We start from the raw sequence: 14,789 nt of genomic DNA on the forward strand, positions 1-14,789 counted from the left end.
TGTTTGTATCCTCTCACCATACTTTCAATCTGTATGTGAAGCATATAATCAGAGAAGCTGGATTATATGAAGAAGAATTTGGTATCAGGATTAGAGGGAAGGTTTTTAACAACCTGCATTATTTGGATAACACCACCTTGTTTGTTGAAAGTGAGGAGAACTTAACGCACATATTGTTGAAGATCACATCTTGCAGTCTTCAGCATGAATTACAACTCAGGGTAAAGAAGACCAAGATTCTCACAGCTGATCCAATAAATAACATCATGGTAAATGGAAAAAGATTTTTTCCAAATAATCAAGAATTTCATTTTGCTTGGCTCCACAATCAATGCTCATGGAAGCAGCAGTCAAGAGTTTAAATGATGCATTGCTTTGGGGTAAATGTGCTGCACAAGGCCTCTTGAAAGTACTGAAAAGCAAAGAGGTTACTTTGCGGACTGAGGTACACGTCCCCCATACTGTGGTATATTCGGTAGCCTCATGTGCATGTGACAGTTGGACTTTGAATAAAGAAGACCGAAGAAGCATCAATGCAGTTGAATTATGGTGCTGGTGAACAAACAAATCTGTCTTGCAAGAGCTACAACACCTTCGAGGCAAAGATGGCAAGACTTGATCTCACGGACTTGGGCCTGCTATCAGGAGTGACCAGGAGGACACCATGCTTGGTAAAGTAGAAGGACAGTGAAAAAGGGAAAGCCCGTGACAAGATGGATGGACGCAGTTGCTGTAGCAAACGGGCTCAAGCATAAGAATACTTGTGAAGATGGTGCGGGACTGGGCAGTCTCGCTCTGTTGTATATGGGGGGGGCTATGAATTGCAAGTGGCACGGCAGCATCTAACAATTGTATATGGGCGTGCACGGGAGAGAGGAAGGACAAAGGAGGCAGACAAGTGGAGGGCGGAGATCTCACGTAGGCTTTTCATTTCTTTTTATTGTTTCCCACTCCCTCTCATAGGCTTTTTAAGGGTCCCCTGTTTATATTGAAAGCTTCACGAGGTAGGTGCAGAAGTAATCACGCTAACTGAACGTGTAAGATAGAGTTGGAAATGGAGAGGGGTGGGATGGTCAGATTTTCCCTCGACATCTTTGCATTCATTCCTTGAATTACTTGTCACGAGTACATATTGCAATTTGAAATTGTACAAGTAAAACAAAGACATACAGCCTGAGAACTGACTAAGGCTCTTTTTATGCTTCTCTCTGGCCAAGATATCCTTCAAACAGTAACAGCGACAGATGCCAAGTGTGATGAGCACCCAGCCTCCTCCCTGTGGCTTTGCCATCAGGTCCAGGACGAAGCCTTGTGCTTCCCTCTGAGTGGCCCCTCCTAGCATGACCAAAAATACATTCATTCATTTATTATGATTTTAACAGAAAGCATTGATTAATTGCCGACCGTGTGCCAAACCTTCCACGTGTACTGGCATGGCGCCCTGATCGCTTCACGGGCATTGTTTGCAATGCTGACCTGATTCCTCCCCAGCCACGCCAGCCAGCACCTTCTGGAAGCAGCCCGAGGAGGCACAGGCCTGACTGGAAGGAGCCCTGGTCATCCCCCTCGGCTGGGTGGGTGCCCCTTGGAGGCCGACTCTCCAAGAACAAACAAGCCTGGCCTGACGCTGCGTAATCAGGGAGATTGCACGGGCTCAGTGCCCAGAGCAGCCGCGCTGCCAGCTAGGTGCGCGATCCTGAGATAATTAGGTGATTATACACGTACCACCATCCAGACTGTGTGTTAATGAGCCTGGCCTGAGGGTGGAGCCTTGACTCTGGAGGGAGGGAGGGAGGGAGGGAGAGAGCGCTCTAATATTTCACACCCTGTGAAGACTTCTCTTTTGATCACGGCTTGGACCATTCAAGCCTGAGGATCACTCAAGCCCTCGGATAAGATGCCCCCTCTTTTCTCTGGACGTTTGGGATGTGCTTCCATTTTTAGACATACATGTGTACCGTTGGCAATGCCGTCAATCATTGTACTTTCAAATCTCCTGTCTGGCTCTTCAACTGCCTGAGATCAGGACATGTCGCCTGCACTTTGCACAATGAGTTGGCCTTTGGTAGTATTCCACACACAGGTGCTGGAAGGTTGGCAGAGTAGGTGGTGGGGTGGGGTTGATCTGTAGCTCCTGGTCGTGGGGATGGACCTCTCACGGCAGACTTCCTGCCTGGCCCCGTGGAAGATGCTCTTCAGTGTGAAGTGGGCCCTGGAGCAGTGGAGGGGGGAGACAAGCTAGGCCCTTAGCTTCCAGGGACCCAGACTGAGAGTACCCCTGTTTCAATGCCTCTGTCAGCCGCTCACACCAAAGCGGAAATAGATGGCTAAGGAACCCTTGGTTTGACCACTTTTTCTGACTGACGGATCGAGCCTGTAGGGTGTTTGATCTCCATGACCTTTTCTTGGGGCTCTTGCTGGCTCCAAGGCTGAGGGAAATCGGATTTACCTCCAATCTTTTGGTCCGTGGACTCCCTAACCCTCCTGGAACTCTGATTTTTTGGCACGTTATTTCTCCGCACTCAGTTTCCTCACACACTAAACAGGTGTGGGGTGGGGTGGTGATGGCGACTTCAATGAATTATTAGGTAGATTAAAATAAATCAGGTTTGGGCAAGTGCTTCGCACATTCCTCCTCCCCAACCCAGTATAAAGAAGCTCACAAATGAAAAGCTTCCAGAGTGCGCTGGATTTCCTGAGGGTAGAGGCCCCTCATCGTTGCTGAGGCGCAGTGATTCAGCCATGCTTTATTTGGGTCCCTCTCTCACGTGGCGACCAAGTGCGACTACGCCTTCCTTGCAGTTTGCTCAGAATTCTAACCCCAGCCTTTTGGTCTAATCATCACACAGTTCCTCTTGGAAACAAACATAGCAACAGCAATTATATCTTACTTTTAATGTCTTAATTGGCTGTAAACTCGCTTTGACTAAGATATTTCCATCAAACGTATGGAGCGTTGTGTGGTGAGTGGGTCTCGGCATCCTGCAGCCCACCCTGCCTTTGTCAGCCATGCCACTTAGAGGTGTGTTTGGGGCTTAGGACTGAGGGTCTGGCTATTCCCAGGACTGACCTGGGCAGTCTGGGGGTGGGGGGTGTCCTCTCTTCACCCCCTCTGCTCTTCTTTCAACAGAGTCTCTGGCTTCGGATGCCCCTGTCAGTCCTGCTCTATTCTTCCTCTCTCCGAAGGTCTCCTCACTTGGCTGGCTGCTGGCCTCTGCCCCTGGCCACGCCCTCTTCTGCTTCAAACCCAGCAGCTCAGTTGGCGTCCCTCCTTTTCTTCTTCAATCCTCTTGTTCTTTCTCAGTGAGTGCGCAGCGTGGCCAGGCCACCTCAGCCAGGCTGTGGTATGGTGCGACCAGTGTGCAGAGAGACAAACCCAGGGCTTCCTCGTTGGCTTCTCACCCAGCTGTCTTCACCGGCTGTCTTGGCAGGAAAGCTGCCCTGTGCCCCTAGGGAGACGTGGCCTTCCCAGGAGCCCAGACAGGGATCAGAGTTCGTGTGGGACATTTCCTTTGTTTTCCCCTCACCGGCTTTGTTTTCCCAACTCTCTGAAGCTTCAGTCGTGTATGGGCCTCAGGACTTGCCTTGTTGCTGTGTCCACTGAGTGGCAGCTTGGAGATGGGGCGGGAGGGGCTGTACCAGTGGCTGTGGCAGGACTCAGCTGAGAGCACGAACCTATTTCATTCCCCTGGTGAGGATGAGGTGGGCCAGTCTCTCCTCACCTACTTTCCTTACCCCCTCCATCACTTCCTGTGGCTTTCTGTAATCTTTCCTCCCACCCCCCTCCTCCTCCTCAGTCTCTCCTTCCTCTGATTCCCCTCAATGGCTGAGGCATCCCATGGCAGACTTCCCCTTTGGTTCTTCTAGACCAGCAGTTGGCAGGCTTCACCTGATGGACTTGTTCAAGGTAGATTGCTGAGCCCCATCCCCAGGGTTAGACCCTCATCATGCAAAGACACATAAAACCCTTCACAGATTAGATGATAGACAAGTAAATGCATAATTACTATGTGGCATGATAAATATAAGTCCTGGTAGCACAGTTACCTAAACGGCAGTGACTCAAACCTCCCAGCCATTCCAGGGGAGAAATATGTTGCATCCGTTTCCATAGAGCTTACAGCCTTGGGACACTCATTACTATCTTGGGTGCCATTGACCCAACTCTGACTCATAGAGACCTCATGTACAACTGAAGGAAATACTGCCCGGACTTTTGCCATCCTCACAATTATTATGTCTGAGCCCATTGTTGCAGCCACCATGCCAGTCCATCTCCCTGTCTGTCTGCCTCTTTTCAACTGCCCTTCTACTGGGCCAAGCATGATGTCTTCAGAGAAGAAAGATGATGCTAACATTTGCTTCAAAGAATCCTTGAGACAATTAAATTACTAACTGGTTGAAAGACACTTCATAATTGTTCCAAAAAGTTTTGCTCTTTTTATCAATATTTTTGAGAGTGACCTGAAGCTAAAGAAATTCAAACTGTCTGATTCAGGCTTTAGCTAACAGAGTGCCTGGGTCCTGGACCTAGGCAGACCCCAGAGCAGTCCTGAAAACCCCGTGGCGCACCAACGAAAGGAAGCCCGATCCAGGGAAATGAGGACATCAGTTCACCTAGAGAGGGAAGAGAAGAAATGGTTGGGGGGCTGCCCAGGGCTTTCAGGGGGGCCTTGGGCAAGGGGAGCTGGACTATCAGGACTAGAATTTAGAAGTGTTTCCAGGAGAGGAAACATCTCTACTCCAAGTCAGCTGAGGAAGAAAGAGCCCTCTGCCTGCGATTGAGAGTGTTCTACCTTTGAGGCCTAGACTTGCCATTGAGAGCCAAGCTCACCTTCCAAGAGAGATGCTTTCTCCCATGCCTCTCATGCCCAGAGCCGTGTAGTGGTTGCTGACAGCATTAACTAGAGACATCCATCTAGCAAAGAGAAGAGTGTGTTTTCTGCTGCTTCGTCCCACCTACCCACCACTTCACTTAGTCCCTTGGAGATGGGGTTTCCCCAACCTTACATCAGGGAGAGAGCCTATAATTTGGGGGGCTTCAAGGGGGCGCAGTCCACTTTCACGGTACCAAGTTGTTGGGTTTTTTTTTCCCTCTGACACCACCCGCCCCCTGCATGATAGCTGAAATTGTAGCTGCATGAGAAGGCTGAGTCAGTCTACTGATTGCTCTGTTTTCATCCTTTCCTGGGCTCATCAGTGATAAGAGTGATAAAGCCTTTCTTTTCCCGGAGAGGATTAGAAGATGAACTCCTTTGTGGCAAAATCCACCTGGGAAGGGCTTATTAAGTGATGATCCTGATAAACGCTCTCTAATCACCCACAAACTGTGCCCTCTTCGTGATGAGAAATCCTACAGGCATTTAATGAACTCTGAGAAATACTTTTTCTCATTACCTTTTCTGTTTTCCTTCTGCTTGTTTGAGATTTAGTCAGAACGTACGTGCAGCTCGTAAGTTGTTCAGTCATCAAACACTTGCTGAGTGCCTACTGAGAAGCAGGTTGAGTTTGGGAGTAGCTTCATAGACAAATAAAGCCTAGCTCCTTGTTCTTGAACAGTGTAAGATTTTGCAGTGGAGAATGCCTGGTGATTCTTGGAGATCACCTGGGGATCTTACTCAAATGTAGAGTCTGATTCAGTATATTTGGAGGGAAATAGACATTCTCAGGAGGGAGCCAATCCCTAATAAACGGTTTCAAAGCACTGGTGGATACCTCAAGAGCAAAGCCTAGGGTTGGGAAAAAGTGTGACATGTGGAAGAATTTAAGAAGTCGGGTATGGTCATGTGACGTCATGGACATGGAGGCAGGGCCAGAATCAGTCACCGTAAGAGATTTGGTAAGGGCAACCGTTGGAAGGCTTACAACAATGGAGAGACAGGCAGGATGAGGTGTGTTGGCCAGAAATCATAGCTCTTCCCTTCTCTAACGACCTGAGCCACTGTGAAAGGGAATCACGTGCCCCTCTTGACTGGTACTCAGAGCTTCCCCACAACATCATGGCTATTGCACCGGTGACCGGCAACTTGCTAGGAAGCCTTCCAACTTTGTCAGGCATCCAATGTGGTGAAGATGCTGCAGAGTTAAAAGCATAAACATCAAAGGTATCAAAAACAATAGTCTCTGCTAATTTTAGACAGGATATAATATGGGTCGGAAAGCATTTCCTTTGTTGGCATAGCTGTTATAAATACTTAGCACCTATACCTTTGTTCTCCAACATGTTCCTCCTTAAAACAACACAGATACTTTGTTTTTTCCTCACAAAGCAAGAGAAACAGCAGATGTTAAGAAGGTCAAACCTGGTTTGGATTCTGGCTCTACAGCATATGAACTGTGGGATCTGTGTATATCCTACAGTTTTCCTGAGCCTGGGGGTTATATATGTATATAGGTTTTAGATATATGTATATGTATGCATAATTACAATAACACCTATGTGACAGGTGATTATGAAAGAATAGAGTTAATATGTGGTCATCCGACTCAGTGACCAGCATGTAGCTTAACAATTTTTTATTATTTATTTCTCCATAATTGCCCTAGAACTGTAGCATCCACGTCACGGGAAATATTTAAGATGACATGTTTTGCTTAACACTTATGGAATGAAAAGAAGCTATATATTTTGTGATTTCATTTATATGTAATGATAAATGGGGTCAGAAGTCCTGCATTTTAGTTCTTCTGCAACCAAGTGGTGGAGGATCCATCAGCAGTCATTTAGCTTTTGGCCCTCAGTCTATCGGTCACGTGAGAGATTCAGGCAAGATGCTGTGATCCCTTCTAGAACCGTAACCTACAAACAAGACCATGAAGGGCAGAGTCCCGTTATCAGACGTAAAGGAAAATCATGGTTGGTATGTGTACTCTAACCCTCGTCGTCTTGATTGGAGCGTAGAGGGGACCAAAGGAAAAGCAGGTAAGTCCTGGCAATGAGAAGGCTAATCCACGAGGACCACTTGAGCTCTAGCAGTTGCAAGGTGTTGTGTAAATAATCTCTCACCTGCATACTGGCCCCAGGATGGAGCTCAGCAAGGGCAGTGGCAGCCCATGGCAGCGACAGCCCATGGCAGCGACAATGGAGTTAGCAGGGTTCCACTGCAAACACTTGAAGTGGAGCAGGACCCTGAGTCTATAAAGGCTTTGAGGGGCTCCCTGGCTGTCACTGTCGGCGTGGCACCACCCACCTTCCTGAGCTTTGTGATTTCTCTTGAGTTCGCTTCTCAGCAAGCTGAAGGGACTGACCATGGCCTGGCGGCACCTGTCTGCCGGACACCATTGGTACTCAGCTGGTCAGATCACCTGCAGGGTGGGGGCAGAGCCTGGCCACAAACCTGAGCAGAGCTCCCAGCCTATTATCATTCCCATTGTACTGCCGCCTATAAATGGGGTGCATGTGCTGCCTTTCCCTGGTCCCCCTCTATGCCAAACAGATTCTGCTCAGATTCCCTGCTGGCATGAGAAGGGAAGAAATCCAGGGCACAAGGTCCCGCCTGCCCATCCGTCCCTGGGGTGCTTCTGTATCTGAGCGAAAGCGCTTCTGCACCCTCAGGGACCACCACAGTTCCATCCAGGCAGGTGGCTGCTAGCTCACAGGTCCGGGGGCTGGAACGACCTGAGTGTGTGGGGAGCCTCATTGCCTGGTCTCAGGTCCCTGGGCTAAGCGAGATGCTGCTGTTGGAGCTTGTTTGGGTGGGGAGATTCGCTCATTTCTTGAATATGCTCAGGTATCTGAGACATAATACAGTGCTGTGGCCATGGGACTGACAGGGACCGACAGGTCCAGCCTCCTTCCTGGGTGCAGCAGGTGGTTATGTTTCATTTGAAGTTGTCTGCCCTTGCTCCCCACCCTGCATTCTTGCCTGGGGGCTAGGAAGACAGTTCTTTTGACTACAGAAAGGTCCCAGTGTTACCTTTCCTATTGATCTTTCGCTGAGTGTTCCTTGAGTTGATTCTGACCCTTCAACCCTGGCAGTGAAGCCGAGTAGCGTAGTAGTAGCGTTGCCCAGGGGGTTGGTTGCTGAGCCTGTAGGGGAGCAGACTCCCAGGCCTTTTCTCTCCCAGCAGTGCTGGGGGGTCCGAGCTGATGATCTTTCCGTGACCAGCCAGGTGCTGAACTATAGCATCTGCTCACTGTCCCTTAGCAGGTGGCCACAGGTGGGAAGGACTCCTAGATCCTTGGCGCTAAGTGAGGGGGAGAATCCAGTGTTCTCAAGACACGTACCCATCATGGTTCACAGTCAGTGTTTCCCAAACTCGGCAATACCACGCCCCAGGGGTCCCTAGAATACCTACATTTTATTCTGGACGGTGGGCTATAGTGGAAAGATTTTTAATTGCCAGGTTGGGGAAAGGGTCTGAGTTATTATTTTTTGATTGATTGAGTTTAAAAGAGGTTGATAGGCCAAATAACTTTGGGAACTTGTGCTTTAGGGGAACTTGTGGGGAACCTTTTTCTGCCAATGGTCACTTGGATGTTTATCACATCATTCTTGGGCCATACAAAATGAATGATTTCTAGACTGGTCTCCTTATGTGGTCACACATTTCATTAACTCACCCCTAGTGTGGTGGCTGGAACGCCTCCTTCTTGATGAGGTACGTGATGCTAGCTGGTATGGGCGATTTCAAGGGGCTTACGCTTCCCTCAGGCTGGACATTCCCCACCCCTGTTTTAGATTGTGGTCCTGGTTCTGCCAATAATTTGATGATTTCCCCAAGGAGGTCACTTCCCTTCTCTGGGCTTTAGTTTCCTCTTCCCTGGATCGATGTGGTGACATGACTGTTCTCTTCATCCTCTTCCAAGACTGGCCTTCTGGGAATGCAGGACTACCCGCAGGCCTTTTACTGTCCAGGCCTGGTGGAGTGCACTGAACTTGTGTTCTCTTCTCAAAATGTGGGCATGTGGCCCTTCGAAACACCTTCCAACTGGTGTGATTCTGGGGAGGGGTGTGGCTGGCTTGAGAGACCCCGAGATGAGACAGAGATAGACTATCTCAAGATTCCCAGCAATTCCTAATCTTTAACTTTCTTTCACATTGTTTCCAAACGCCATAATCAATATGTCCTCTGTGTCTCAGCCCTCTGCTATCTTCGGGTACTTTCTTGGACTCTCATAGGATTCTTTTCTCCGGAAGCATCTGCAAATCTGTTCCTCACCCCCTCCGTCAGATCAGATCCCCCTGCGTCAGCTCTCAGTATGGTGTCTTCATAGCAGCCCCCTCAGTGAGACAGACGCTCAGGGGGGTGATCATCTGTGTAATCTAAGGCTTCCCCATTCGACTTGAAGGGACACCAGGACAGGGTCTGAGGCCATTTTGCTCACCATTGGTCCCTAACATGTAGATAGATACCCATAGCATACCAGCTAGCCTATAGATTTGTGGGACAAAATATGGAACAGGAACCCAGGCAGCTCAGGGTGGGAAGAGAACTGGGATGTTTGGTGCAGAGTGAATTGAGGCCCAAGTGGAAGAAGGCTTACAGTAAGCAGTTGCCTCTGGCTGTCTTTGCCCTCATCGAGTTCTCCTGGGGTTGGCAGAGACTTCTGCAGAAATGCTTCTGCGAAGATGAATGGCAGACCAGGGCGGCTCCAACCCAGGCTTTGAACCCATTCAGTCATGGTCAGTGGGTTGAAATGGGAATAGACCCAAATTTATCCAACGTGGACGTACCAGATCAGTGACCACCACGGGAACATTACAGGTCCCAGCCTTGGAATGGAAGACTTGTGAGAGGCGTAGAAGCCTGCGTAGAAGACTGGCATTTTGCAGGACTGTAGAGAGCGCAGCCCCCATGCAGAGCGATGCAGTCGGCTGCCATCTTTAATACGAGCAGTGCTGTTTCTGATCCTGCCCATCCAGAAACGTGGTTGCTGGCAACACACATGATGTCCTTGTTTTCTTGTGGGGAGATCAAGTTGTCAGCAGGGTGTCAACCAGTAAATTTTCACATTCTGGTCCACCTGAATTCTGCAAATTCAGTTCTGTTCCGGTTTTACTTCATCTGCCGTGACCAGTCCGGCGTGACTTGGCATGCAGCCCTGGCCAGTCCATTCCTGGCCCTAAGCTCAGCTGCTAGTTAATGAAGTGGAGGCAATCTTCTTGAAGTAGAACCTCTAGGCCAGGGGTCCTCACCTGGAAGTCACCTTGATATTTGGCAATTCTTGGAGATTTCTTTGGTTGTCACAACTGGGGAATGACATTAAGTGAGTAGAGACCAAGGGTTTTGTTTTAGACCCAGTATTGCAATGGACAGCTCCCCAGACAATGAATTATTGTGCCTCCGACATTAATAGTTCCACGGTGGAGGAATCCTGATGTGGAAACCTCATGTCACCAGCCCCTGGAGCAGTTGTGACCCAGGAACCCTTTCTTTCAGACCAGCCCCAACCCTCCCTCACACACACACACACACACACACACACACACACACACACACACACAGTCAGAACCACCATGGGCAGAGCTACCTGTGGGGAGGTGCATGCGCAGGCTTCGTCAGCATGGTCTCCACGGCACCGGGGGAGCCGGAGGTTGGGACCTGCTTCCCAGAGTGGGAAACTGGCCTTGTCCATATAGCTCTGGCTGCGCGGAGCCGGGGGACCCCTTCCTCTGGCTCCCTCCCTCCCTCCCTCCCCATCTCTCTCTATCTCCCTCACCCACTCCTCCCACCCCCACCTCCCTGGAGATTAATGTGATAATTGCCATGTGTGCCTGTTGACGCAGGGAGTGGGCGAGCTCAGCCCCTCCACTCCGGCAGGTTCCCAAAGGAACACAGTCCCACTGTGTCAGGACTGGAACCGCTGAACACTCCCTGTGCAGGTGGGCTGCCACCCCCACAAGGCTCTCTCTGTCTGTCATCACCCCTGTCGTGCACACGTGCGCCTGTGTGTCACTCAGGGGATCAGCAGGTGAGAGAGACGGAGCTCAGCCTGCCTGGTCCCCCTCCTCCCCAGGGGCACCTGCGCAGGCATGGGGCCAGGGAGATAAGTGGAGAAGCACCTTCTGAGTACGACCACACTGCCCCCAAGAAAAGCCCTCTTCTCTAGTGCCTGGCATACAGTCACACTAAGCCCAAACCACTGTGGGGCTCATCTGTTCTGACTTGTGTCGACCCCACGTAGCAATGAGAGGGCTGAGCTCCTTGGGATTTTCTTGGCTGTCATCTTCCCAGAAGCACATTGCCAGGCCATTTCCCGGCAGTGCTGTGGGGTGGGTTTGTACCCACAGCCTTTCAGTTGGTAGCTGCGTGCAAACTGCTTGTGGCACCCAGTCACCTTGACTCTTAGTAAACGAATAGCAACTGGAGGTAGAGTTTCTAAGGCTTCGATATGGGAGCAGATAACCTCATCTGGCTTCCTCAGATCACCTAGTGGGTTTGAACCTCCCAGCGTGCAGCTAGTAGTCCGACTCTTACCTGACAGTGCTCCCGGGCTCCTTGGCACACATAGTAGGTGCTCCATAAATGGTGTGGGATGAAGATGCTGGCACTCTTGGTTTCCCGAGAGGGGCTTCTTGGTTCGCAGTGGTGGTCTGGCCAGTGATGGGTTTACTAGACTCTTCTGGGGCCAGACCCCTGGGGAGCGTGCTTTGGAAGCTGTGATGTCCTCCCCCAGACCTTGATCGAGGACTTAGCATAGCTGCCCCAGGCTCCCAAAGAAAGGGCCTGAGGGTTGGAGGGTTAGAGAGTTAGGACCCAGAATGAAGCAGCTTGTGAGCATTGAAACCTTGCCTTAGGAGCAGACCCAGTCAGACCACGCCCATTGCCCGCCAGTCAATTCCAGCTCCCAGTGACCTGTGGGACAGTGTGGAATGGCCGCACAGGGCTGCCAAGGCTGTCATCACCTTTACCGAAGCAGATCGTCCCAGCGTTCTGGCTGGTGGATACAAAGGACAGACCTTCTGGAGAGCAGTCAAGTGCTGCGCCTCCTGGACTCCCTTCACAGAAGCAGAAGTGGGGATCTCCTCCTCCTTCTCCTCCTCTTCCTCCTCCTCCTCTCTCTCTCTCTCTCTCCCCCCCACCCCCCAGCATACCTCCTCTCCAGGCACACATGCACAGCATGAGAGAGGCAACAGCCACCACTTTGGGGTTCAAGTGGCAACTTTCTGCTTGGCGCACCCGCCTCCCACTCTGCACCACACCCTGGGGCAGTGTCGCTCCCTTCACAGCTGCCTAGGCCTTCTTCCTCTTCACCCCCCCCCCCTTTAATATTATTATTTCAAAAGACACTTCTCTAGTTGTCTCTCCTACACTGGACAATTTTAAGGTTTTAGTAATGATGAATCAGAGGAAGATTGAAGCCTGAATTAGCATCTGAAAGCACCTAGCCATGTTTGAAGAGGGCAGCTGGAATCCTTGGCTTGCCCACTTCTTGCTTAGGGATGTCCCCTTTTCCCAGTGGACAAGGTACAGATTGATCCCTTGACAGGTAAAGCAGGGTAGGGCAGAAGCCCCCTGGCGAGGAGGGCGGGGAGGGGAAGAAGGGAGAGGCACCTGGAGGGAGAGGAGAAAGGTGTGGAGAGGGTGCGGCAAGTCTATAAAAAGGTTTGTGAATAATGGAGGGGAGCTGTCAAGATGCTTTCTCCCAAGAACCTTTTAAGCTGTCAGTCATCCTTCATCACCCCCGAGGGCACAGTGCTGCTGGGACGACGGGGTCCTCCCTTTCCTCCTCTTATTTTTTTATCCAATAGGCGCCGATGCTGTAGTGCATGATATTTGTAGCGTTTTAGCTAAAACGCCACAGATTGAGGGGGCGGATATCAATGAATTTGATTGGTGTGCTTCAAATGAGCGATTCATCTTATTACAATTGTAGTCCTCTGTTGATTAATTGTGCCAAGCACAATGCTGACACCAGATACACGGAAGGGAGCAGACGGTCCAGGTTCCTGTACCGTCAGTTAAAGCAAGAGCAGCCATCCTCATGGAATACTGAATGAAGACACACTGCTTGTCGTGGAAGTGATGGAAGAACAGGGAAGCACATTCCAGAGTCCTGGCCATTTCCCAAGCTGTAGTCGTGAAAATGTTAATGGATTTGCGTGTGTGCATGCCTGGTGTGTTGGTGTGTGGGGTGTGTTGTGTGTGTGTGTCTGGCAGAGGGAAGATGGCTTCATGATCGAGACACTTAGGATGGAATGATGGAGTAAGCAAAGTAAACAAGACCCTCCCTGTAGAGCTTCTCCTAGGTGAAGAGGGCACTGTCCACAGAGTACAGTAGCCTCTTGCAGATCAGTAGCAATTTGGGCAATTCTCCTTATTCTGCAGCATCTGGGCAAATTGTCACTCATTGAAATTACTGTGAACTGGTCTTAACCTCTAGCTCAATCACTCCTGTGGCCAACAGCACCTTAAAAGTAGCAATTTTATGCTAACCACTGAGGATACCAAATAATGCATTGACAGCTGAGCACTGACCCAGGTGCTGGAAGCAGACTTTGGTCCATGCCAATGAAGAACATTGTGGGAATGGGCCTGGCCAAACCATAGGGTTACTAGGATCTGCTGGCCTGGAGAGCCACAGGGGACAGCCTCATTAATTGTTCTTTATGCTTATTTGCATGGAATCAGGCAGCAAGACAGAGCTGGTGATGCCCTGATTTGGATTATGTATAAAGTTCAAGCAGCAGCTCACAGGAAGACCCAGCCTCATCTCTGTCAAGAAAGCCAGCTTTCTGGTTCCACTTAAAAGAGCCCTGTTGGCACAGTGAGCAAAAAGTCAGCCAATGGAACCAGCAGCCCCTCTTGCAGGAAGAGGTGGCACGGCTTCTGTGAAGATGATGACCTTGGGCATCCTTGGGGGTATATTTTTGCTCTATGAACTGAGCTGGGCTGTAAGGAGGTTTGGGGGTTTTATTTCACAACTCTGGGCACTAATTTTCTGTAGCTCCCATCTGATGGTCAGAAACAGTTTCCTCTGAAGTCTGGTTCCCATCTTTCCTCCTTGCATTTAACTGAACTATCTATCTGCTCCAGCCAAGGGCTTGGATTTTCCGCATTGACATTGGAAAGTCTCTGTCTTTGTCTCCTCAAATTCAGATGGCGTTTTTTTGTTTTTGTTTTCTTGATTTTAATTTTTATTCTGTATCAGATGCAAGCACCTCTCTCTCCAAACAGTGTAAGACAAAGGACCCAAGTTTGGTGAAAGAAATGTGCCTTAGAAATCATTTTTAATGAGAGAATCAACTGTACAATGATAGCTGCCCTATTGAGGGAATTGGATAATTCATGATGAGTGGGAGGCTGTATCATATGAACAAATATTTGAATAGAAGGCAGAAGGCAAATACAATAATTAGAGAGAAAAACAAGATGGAATGTTATAGAAGTCCAGAGGAGGCACGATGGCACGGAATCAAACTATGCTTTGCCAAGGTTAGCAGCGAGAGGAGAGGAGAGGAAAGTGCAGAGCCCTACCAGAATCACCGTGCCTTGGCACTTCTGAGTGTGAACGTCCCACTAAAATACAGTGTGTGGATTTTAGGCACGGCCTTTGACTTTTATGCCCTTGTTTCCACAATGAATTGGGGATAACATATGTTTCTCTCCAGATACTGTTCTGTTATTAGTGGCAAACAGATAATAAAGTAGGGGGATGGAAGGGGAAGGGGCGTGCCCAAGTTCCGCTTTGAATGGAATATAAACTGAAATGCAGGACTACTTGGGAATTCAGGGATGACACCACAGAGAGGGACGATCAGGGACTGTCGGTTGGCACTTGGGAAGCACACGTGTTGGAGAAGACTTTTCAAAATGTCCCCAAGCTGTTTGAAGGTTCTAATAAG

General features: G+C 49.6%; 1 protein-coding gene across 1 annotated transcript in view; it reads left to right on the forward strand.

The window, feature by feature from the left end:
- The window catches only part of CACNA1E (calcium voltage-gated channel subunit alpha1 E), a 463,628-nt gene that overhangs the window by 273,860 nt on the left and 174,979 nt on the right, over positions 1–14,789 (forward strand). The gene's annotated exons all lie outside the window — the stretch shown is intronic.

The sequence above is a fragment of the Echinops telfairi genome, unplaced genomic scaffold, assembly GCF_000313985.2.
Source record: "Echinops telfairi isolate 266 unplaced genomic scaffold, ASM31398v2 ScPeMD7_7424;HRSCAF=8462, whole genome shotgun sequence".
Lineage (NCBI taxonomy): Eukaryota > Metazoa > Chordata > Mammalia > Afrosoricida > Tenrecidae > Echinops > Echinops telfairi.